The sequence below is a fragment of the Austrofundulus limnaeus genome, unplaced genomic scaffold (assembly GCF_001266775.1).
Source record: "Austrofundulus limnaeus strain Quisiro unplaced genomic scaffold, Austrofundulus_limnaeus-1.0 Scaffold140, whole genome shotgun sequence".
In the NCBI taxonomy this organism is placed as follows: Eukaryota; Metazoa; Chordata; class Actinopteri; order Cyprinodontiformes; family Rivulidae; genus Austrofundulus; species Austrofundulus limnaeus.
The window spans coordinates 700,436-707,911 of NW_013952542.1; positions in this window are offsets into that span (position 1 = coordinate 700,436).

A 7,476-nucleotide genomic window follows, 5' to 3' on the forward strand; every position below is an offset into this window, starting at 1 on the left:
ATATATAAGACCCACACGTTTGTTCTTCTGTCCTCGTGGGGACTTGGCTATGACTTCCATTCATTTACTGTCCATTTCTAAGTCCTAACCCTGACCCTTTTTCCAAAGCCTAACCTAAACTTGATTCACACGTTAGTCCTAAACTGAACCTCTGACCCACCATGGGTATTTCCCCAGTCTTTTATCCAGTTAAGGAACAGTAGGTCCTCACTAGGCTGTGTACCAGAAAAATGGTCAGAATTTGTCCCCACCAGGTAGCAAAACAAAAACACTTTATTGACTGTGCATAACGCATTAACACTCATAAGCCTTTTGTCATTTTAGGTATATTTCACAGATCTRAGGTTGAGAAAACTGAATATTTTAATACAACACTATGACAGAGCTGTGAAGATGCATTCAGTTGAGTAGTATCATAGTTAAAGGTGAAATCTGCAAATGCATCAACAAACAATTCTAGATTTTTTTTGGCGAACTTGTGTACCATTATCTTTCTTGAAGTAGCCAATGAGTATAGACTTATTGGGTCCWTACTTTTGTTCTCCCAGGTTTAAGATACTTGGCTCCCCCTTCAAATGTCTTTGAAAACAAATTTAAAGAATACTAAACTATATCACATTGTACCAGGGAACATRGAGGTGTCCAGGGAATCATCCGAGGAACATAAGGATGGGTGCACTGGAGGGAACATWGGTRCTGAGAAACATAAGGATGACCACGATTTATTTATTGGAGGAAAGTTTGTTATTAATCAGCCTGCATGCCACAAAAGTGCAGCAGATAATCCTTTTAGCGAGCCCATGCTGTATTTTCCCTACAGGAACAGTTTGGATTATGTAATTAAGTGTGTTACTCCACGGAGTTGTTACAGAAATCAATACATTACCTGCAGGAGAAAATGCTGAGTGTTCTCAGTTTCAAATATCAGGCAAAAGTTCTTTTTCAACGAGGTCAACTCGGCACAGAAGTCTTCCGTGTCTTTCTAATGGGTGGTTCCACACACTTSCAGCTCAGTTCTTAAGACCCACTCAACTAAAGTTCCAAGTGAGTCAAAACGAGTCAAGCTGAAGATTTAGCGTCCTCAAACTGTAAGTCTTTGATCAGCCAGAGAGCGACGTCARTCATGAGCGTCTCCTTCWCAAGAATCAAACCCACTGTTTTTAAAACCTCTCAACCACTGCATTCATTCTTTGTTATTTACTTCTTTTGCATTTTTTTTTCTTTAACACATGCAAATGTGAAGCTGCTGGAGTAATATATAAAATGTGCTGGTTGTCAACCCAACSATGATGAGCAATTATCACATGCAGTGTGATTTCCAGCTCATCCTTCTCCTTTTTTTTTACTCATCTGTATTCAAACACAAGAAATAAAGTGGAGTAAAGCTTAAGCTGCTTTGTGATGTATAGCTAGAAGCCTGTTTTAACAACAAAGTAATCCTTTTCCAACATGAGTCATCACCAGTTCTTCTCCACATACTCCATTATGTTTTAATTCTACATCAAGATGTCAAATTAGTTAATGCTCATTAGACTCAACGTTATATATATGGCAAAAATGAAATATTCAGGCATCTCAAGCAGGAGCACATCAGCAAAGTATGTCAGCAGGAAAGTAGGAGAGCAAAAAGAAAGTTGATTTGGTGAGTGATGGCTGGCAAAGCCAGAGGGAGGACGAAACAGAGCGGCGAGGGAGGAAAAATGGAGACGACTTGATTGGAAAATGGATCTGTGACAAAACGCCACAGCTTGGAGCTAAGATTAGGATTCCATCTGTCTCGAATGAAATATTCAAATACACGCTGGCAGGAGGAGGTACATTACTAAAAGGATGGATGTGGAGAATGTGTGAAACAATGACAGGCTCCTTACATCCAGATGGGTCAGGGCTCACCCAGGCTGGTATTTAACTTGTAGACGAAGAGCTCATATGCTCCTCAGGCATATACGCTGTTTCATTTGTAAGGCCAGGGAAAATAAATTAATGTGTTGAATGCACTGTTTGGTGCATGCTAACGCGATGTTCATAGATCTCTTTATATCATTCTTTTTACTGTGTGTCTGGGAACATTCACATCTAAAATATTTATACATTCTATAAAATCCAGGGCTGTTGTCTTTGACAGAAGCAATAATTTCAGCTTTTAAACCCTTTCGAGCTTTGTAAAAGGGCCCTTTTTCTTCCTATATTGGTGTGATGTATGCGAGGTTGAATTCAACAATTACTCCTCTGAGCCAGCAAGGGAGGTAGTCATAGAGCAAAGTTGGTGTGTAAGTGTCAACTAGGGGAGTCTGGCTTATCTAGCACTCCATTCTAATTGTTGCTATAGTCTTGATGACAACTCAAGTAGGGTCAGTGTTCAGGATTCAGAGTTAATAACTTCTTGATAGTTTTTGGACGACTGGTAGAAAGAAAATGCTGGTTTCCCTGAAAAGTACTGTTTGTTTGTTGAATGCTCAACCAACTTTGGACACCAACATTCTAAATTCCAAAATAACCTTTTTCTCTTAACCCCATAGCCGTACACCTTCATTTCACGATATCAATAGCAAGGTTTAGGGCCTCTGCATGGTCCATTCAAACCTCTCATTGTCTCAGTTGGGTGATGAAAATTGCATCATTTTRCTCTCAGCTTCGTGTCTTACGCCCCTACTTGTCACAAGCCCCCGGACAAAACCTTTCACCTTCCACATGTGAAATTTTTATGTGTTTGGTCAAAAGTTCAAGGGACACAGCAAAAACAGGAGTGTTAAAATTCCAGTGTTAAACTTTTAGGTGTTGATTTAACACCCCCTAGTGTTATTTTAACACTTTCTGAGTACACTCACACCCAGTGCTGGTGTTAATTCACAGTGTCGATTTCCTCAGTGTTGTCTCAACACTGGACAGTGTTAAATAAGCTCCGCCCACAGTTAAGTCTTATATAACACTTAACAGTGTAGCTATATAACACCAWGCAGTGTTGAAAGAAGTTTTCTGAAAAGCCCCGCCCTCTTCCACCTCATGTCAGACAGACCAGTATTTACCCAGCATTCCTTGCTGAGAAATCTTGTAGAACTGATGTTTTTGCATGTTTATGACCATTAAAGATGTTCATGAGAGTAAAAAAATAGTTGTTCTGGTTTGTTTTCTTGTTCAGTTTGATCAAGTTGTTCAACTTTAAGTTTATCTTATTGGCCAAAAATTGACACCATGAGTGAGAGGTATGTCCTGGTGTGTGAAGGGTGACTCCTTTATACTTTTCTACTCACCACTGAGCAGTGTTAATGCAACACTACAGAATTTGAAATTAACTCTGAGTGTTAAATTTATACTCTCAAATGCATGGTGCATTGACACCTTGTGGTGCCTGTTAACCTTTCAAACACCACAATTTCCTTTGTAAATAATAATACACTGGTGATGCTTTCAACACTTTATTTTAACACTGTTGAAATGTTAATATGACACCCTGTATTGATGCATATTTAACACTAGCTGATGTTTCTTTTAACACTATATTTTAACACTAACACTATTTTTATGTTAATGTGACACCAAGAATTGTTAAATATTAAACACTGGTTGGGGTTAAATTAACAAAAAAAATGAGTGTTAAAATTTAATACTTTCACAAATGTTATTTTAACATCAGCAAGTGTGGACACATATAGACACTTTACTGGTGTTAAAATTAACACTGTGGGTGTTAAATTAACACTGTGGGTGTTAAATTAACACTGTGGGTGTTAAATTAACACTGTGGGTGTTAAATTAACACTGGCATTTTTTCTGTGGAGTTTTTGTTTATGCTGGAAAGGGCTTGAACAACAATGATGGCGTTTTGCTTCAACTACTCCTCTTTCAGAAGCCAGTTGTTGCGCGTCTAAACAACATGGATCGTGTTAATGAGAAGTTATCAGAGGCAGTCAAAAAGCATGCCCATCTACAGTATATAACTCTTACAGACTCTTACTGTATACAGATACAGTAGTCAAATGGCCCAAAACTCATGGATGGAGAGAACTGTTTTTCTGTGTGGCGCCTCCCCCAGTTTACCCACCAGGACACTGATGGGTATTGGAGAGGAGACAATGTCTCCTTCTTGGTTTGGAGGCAATGAACCAGACTTACAGCCTCCTGGGGCAGCCTGTGTGGCTGAGTCAGGCATGTCTCCTCCAGGAGATGGGGGCGGGAGCCTTTAGCTCAGCCTCTAGCTGCCTTCCCTCCGGTGGTCGCTCTGTTCGTGAACCCCGGCCTCTGGATCAGCACAGTAGCTCAGGACGCCTCCAGCAGCCGGTCACCACCGTTAATGGTAGCCGCTCCCTCTTAGGATATGCACTTCTTACAATGACCGAGATAATGTTCAGTGACCTGGACAGCAGGTCTCAAGGGAACAGTTAAAGGGAGTTATCCTATCTCCCCAGGCAAATAACCATTAAAAATGAACTTATTATTAAGTTATGACCTCTTATCATTACCTCTTGGTTTCAAAGTAACCACACTCCTTAATATGCTAATACCTTGTTGCTCTGAAGTAACAACACACTCATGTAATCAGAGAAAAACTTTAAAAACCAATGTCCAGTCATGGAATTGTCTTTATGATGCTGTAAGCAATTTAATAGAAATTTGCAAGAAATGCCACATTTGATTATACAGATTAAAAATATTGAACGATAATTGATGGTGGTAAAAATAAAAGGTCCTAAGATGCTGAACTACCCTTGTGACTAGGCTGTGTGGCATTTTCTGTTAATTGGGACGGCAAGGAATTTGGAGTAGAATTGTTTTTGCCTCCATGAAAAGCAGCAGACTGTTGCCAGAGAGAACTTCTCAAAGCTGGGTTGTTTAATCTGGTCTTTGGCCTGTAGATTGCTGGAGAGCAGTGTGGCAGCTTGTCCCAGCTGAGATGTCTCTTGGATCTGGTGCTCCTCTTCTTAGGCTGTCCTTGCCTTTGCTGCCTCTTCTCCAGACGGGGCCAGAAGACGATTTGCTGCTGAAACTGCTCCCTTTTATACTGTTTTTGGGCTATTTTACCCCCCTTTTCTGTCATCTTGTGATAGGCTGGGGTTTTCCACCACTGGACTTTTTGTTTACTTTCCAGAGTGAAGTAATTTTGCTGATTCTTGTAATAGGACTCTCAGGGACTTTCTGTGGTGAGGTAAACTGCCTTGTTTCTACCAATGGGCCTCTGGGACTTTCCAGACAAAAACCCCACTTCTCCTTTTTCTATTATTGTTCTTCTATTTTGCAGAAGTACAGCCTGTCCTTTTTTACCGTCCAAATGTAGCACACACCCTTCTTCATTTTAAGACATACAATAGCACTTCTCCTAAATCACCATCTTACATTAAAACACATTATCATAGTACATTAGTTGAATCACACTTCGCAATAAGCATATAATTATCACACTTGTTATTTATTTGCCAGCATTAAAATCAATCAAAATTAATACTTATTACTCCTTATTACTCCTTCAGTTTCTTCTTCCTGTGTTTCTCTTCTCTCGGGCCCATTATTCCTGCATCCCAGTCTCTCTTTCTGTCGCATCCTCCTCTCTGTTGGGTGTCAAAGGCGGGCTCCGCTGGCCTGTTTCCAATCCTTGTAATGTTTGGCACAGCCAAGTTTCTTGACAGGACACAGACATCGTGCACGGAAGAATCCATCTGCCGAAAAGTGTGATGACAGATTTGTGGCCAAAGTAACATATGAAATCGGTTTGGAGAATTTTTTTCCTCAGGAAGAAACCCAATGCTGTACAGCAACAGGTGTTTCCCTGGAGCCAAGCACAGTGTGTCTCATGGGCTATGAAAGGTGTGTGCAAAAAAAAAAAAGAACATCAAACAACCATGTGACCAGGAGTCAACTGTTCAGCTTCAGGTGGAGCATTCTGGGCCATTTAGGGGGTTGTTCCGGTTCTTTTTGCCGTGTAGAGAGAAAGCAAAGGAACAGGACCAACAGTTTTTTAGGGGCACACTTTAAACAAAGTATGATCTGGGCTGGCAAAAAGTAAAGAAAGTAAGTATTTTCTGTCATTTTTCCTGTAATGAGCAAAAATATGTAAAGACTTTTGATGTATCGTCTTCTTCAAGAGTTCTTTGAATATTTCACCCACTTGCTCGTGGCCTTAAATCAARGGCCAAAGAATAGAGATAGGTGTATTCCACAAGACCACCAGAAAATGGAATTTAACCCATGGGAAGTTCATTAATTCAGGCATCTCTAGAGATTATTCTGTCTGTTTTCTTTTGATGACTAGAAGCTTTACTTTTCACAAGTGTGGGTGTTGTTAGCAGCTTTAGACACTTGATGGGGCCCTTTGAAACATCTGACTATTCGATGGTCTACGATTGTGCAAAGGAAAAGTTCATATTTATGGAATTTTAAAAAGGCAGTGATTTTTATTTTTAAAAGGCCTGATTCACATTTTTCTGCCTACATCTTTCCTTTGCTCCTGACTACATAAACGCCACACTTCTTCCTGTTTTGGCACAAATGTTGGGTTTGAGATGCATAGAATGAGGCGCGGCGTTGTCCAAGACGGACATAATTTTGAGCAACCTCTTCGCAGTTGTATGCCAGATTGTTGAGAATCTTCTCAGTTTTTGGACTTCTGGGCAGCATCATTAATCCAGCTCTTTGCTTGTGCTTCTTGCAGCATATCAACACGGCACAAACGTAGTCTGTGTTTCACCCAAATTTAACAACTGTCTAATTTAAGCTCTCTCCAAATGCCGAGTTGCAACTGTAGATGAGTCTCGGGAGAATGAAGCCAAAAACTGCTGAAAACGCTCGTTAATAATCTCCATGCAGCCTTTAAGTCTTGACACAGAGCAGTGGGGTGACATGATGGGAAAAGCCCAACAGAGTCCATGTAAAATTTAACATGAGACACAAATACCTATTTATACAAGCTCAAAGGAGATCCTTTAAGTTGTTTTTAGCGTTTTTGATTTTCTTCTCTTATGTAATCGTAGGGCTGTTTTTTCTCCAAGTTCCATTTTTTTCTGACTTTTTTTACTTTTACCTCTTACTATTTTTTCTCTTAAATACAGTATGTTTAAGCAAATGATGAAATAATAAAATAGCAACAATTTGAAAGGAAAATATGCTAAATTTAAATAACAGATTTTAACAAAAAATACAATCAAACTTTCAGTTCCGCAAAACATTAAATGATTTAATAACATGCTCTAAAATTGATCATTAGCTGACTCATAAAAGGGGAAAAAGTATTCTAGTCTTTTTGTAAAGTATGATAGCACCAGAGAGTTAAATAACACTAAACCGAGCCACACCTATCCCGTCCACTGTGACAACAAAAATGGCGACCATACTGGGCGTCGGCTCACAGCTATTGGCTAACTGTCTTCTCAACAGGTCAGGTTTTTCTATTAGAAACCTAAAAATAGTTAAATATATAATCAAAAAGAAAAAAATTGTATAGGTCTTCTGAACGGGTTCTTCTCTAATGAAACGTTTCGTCTCTCC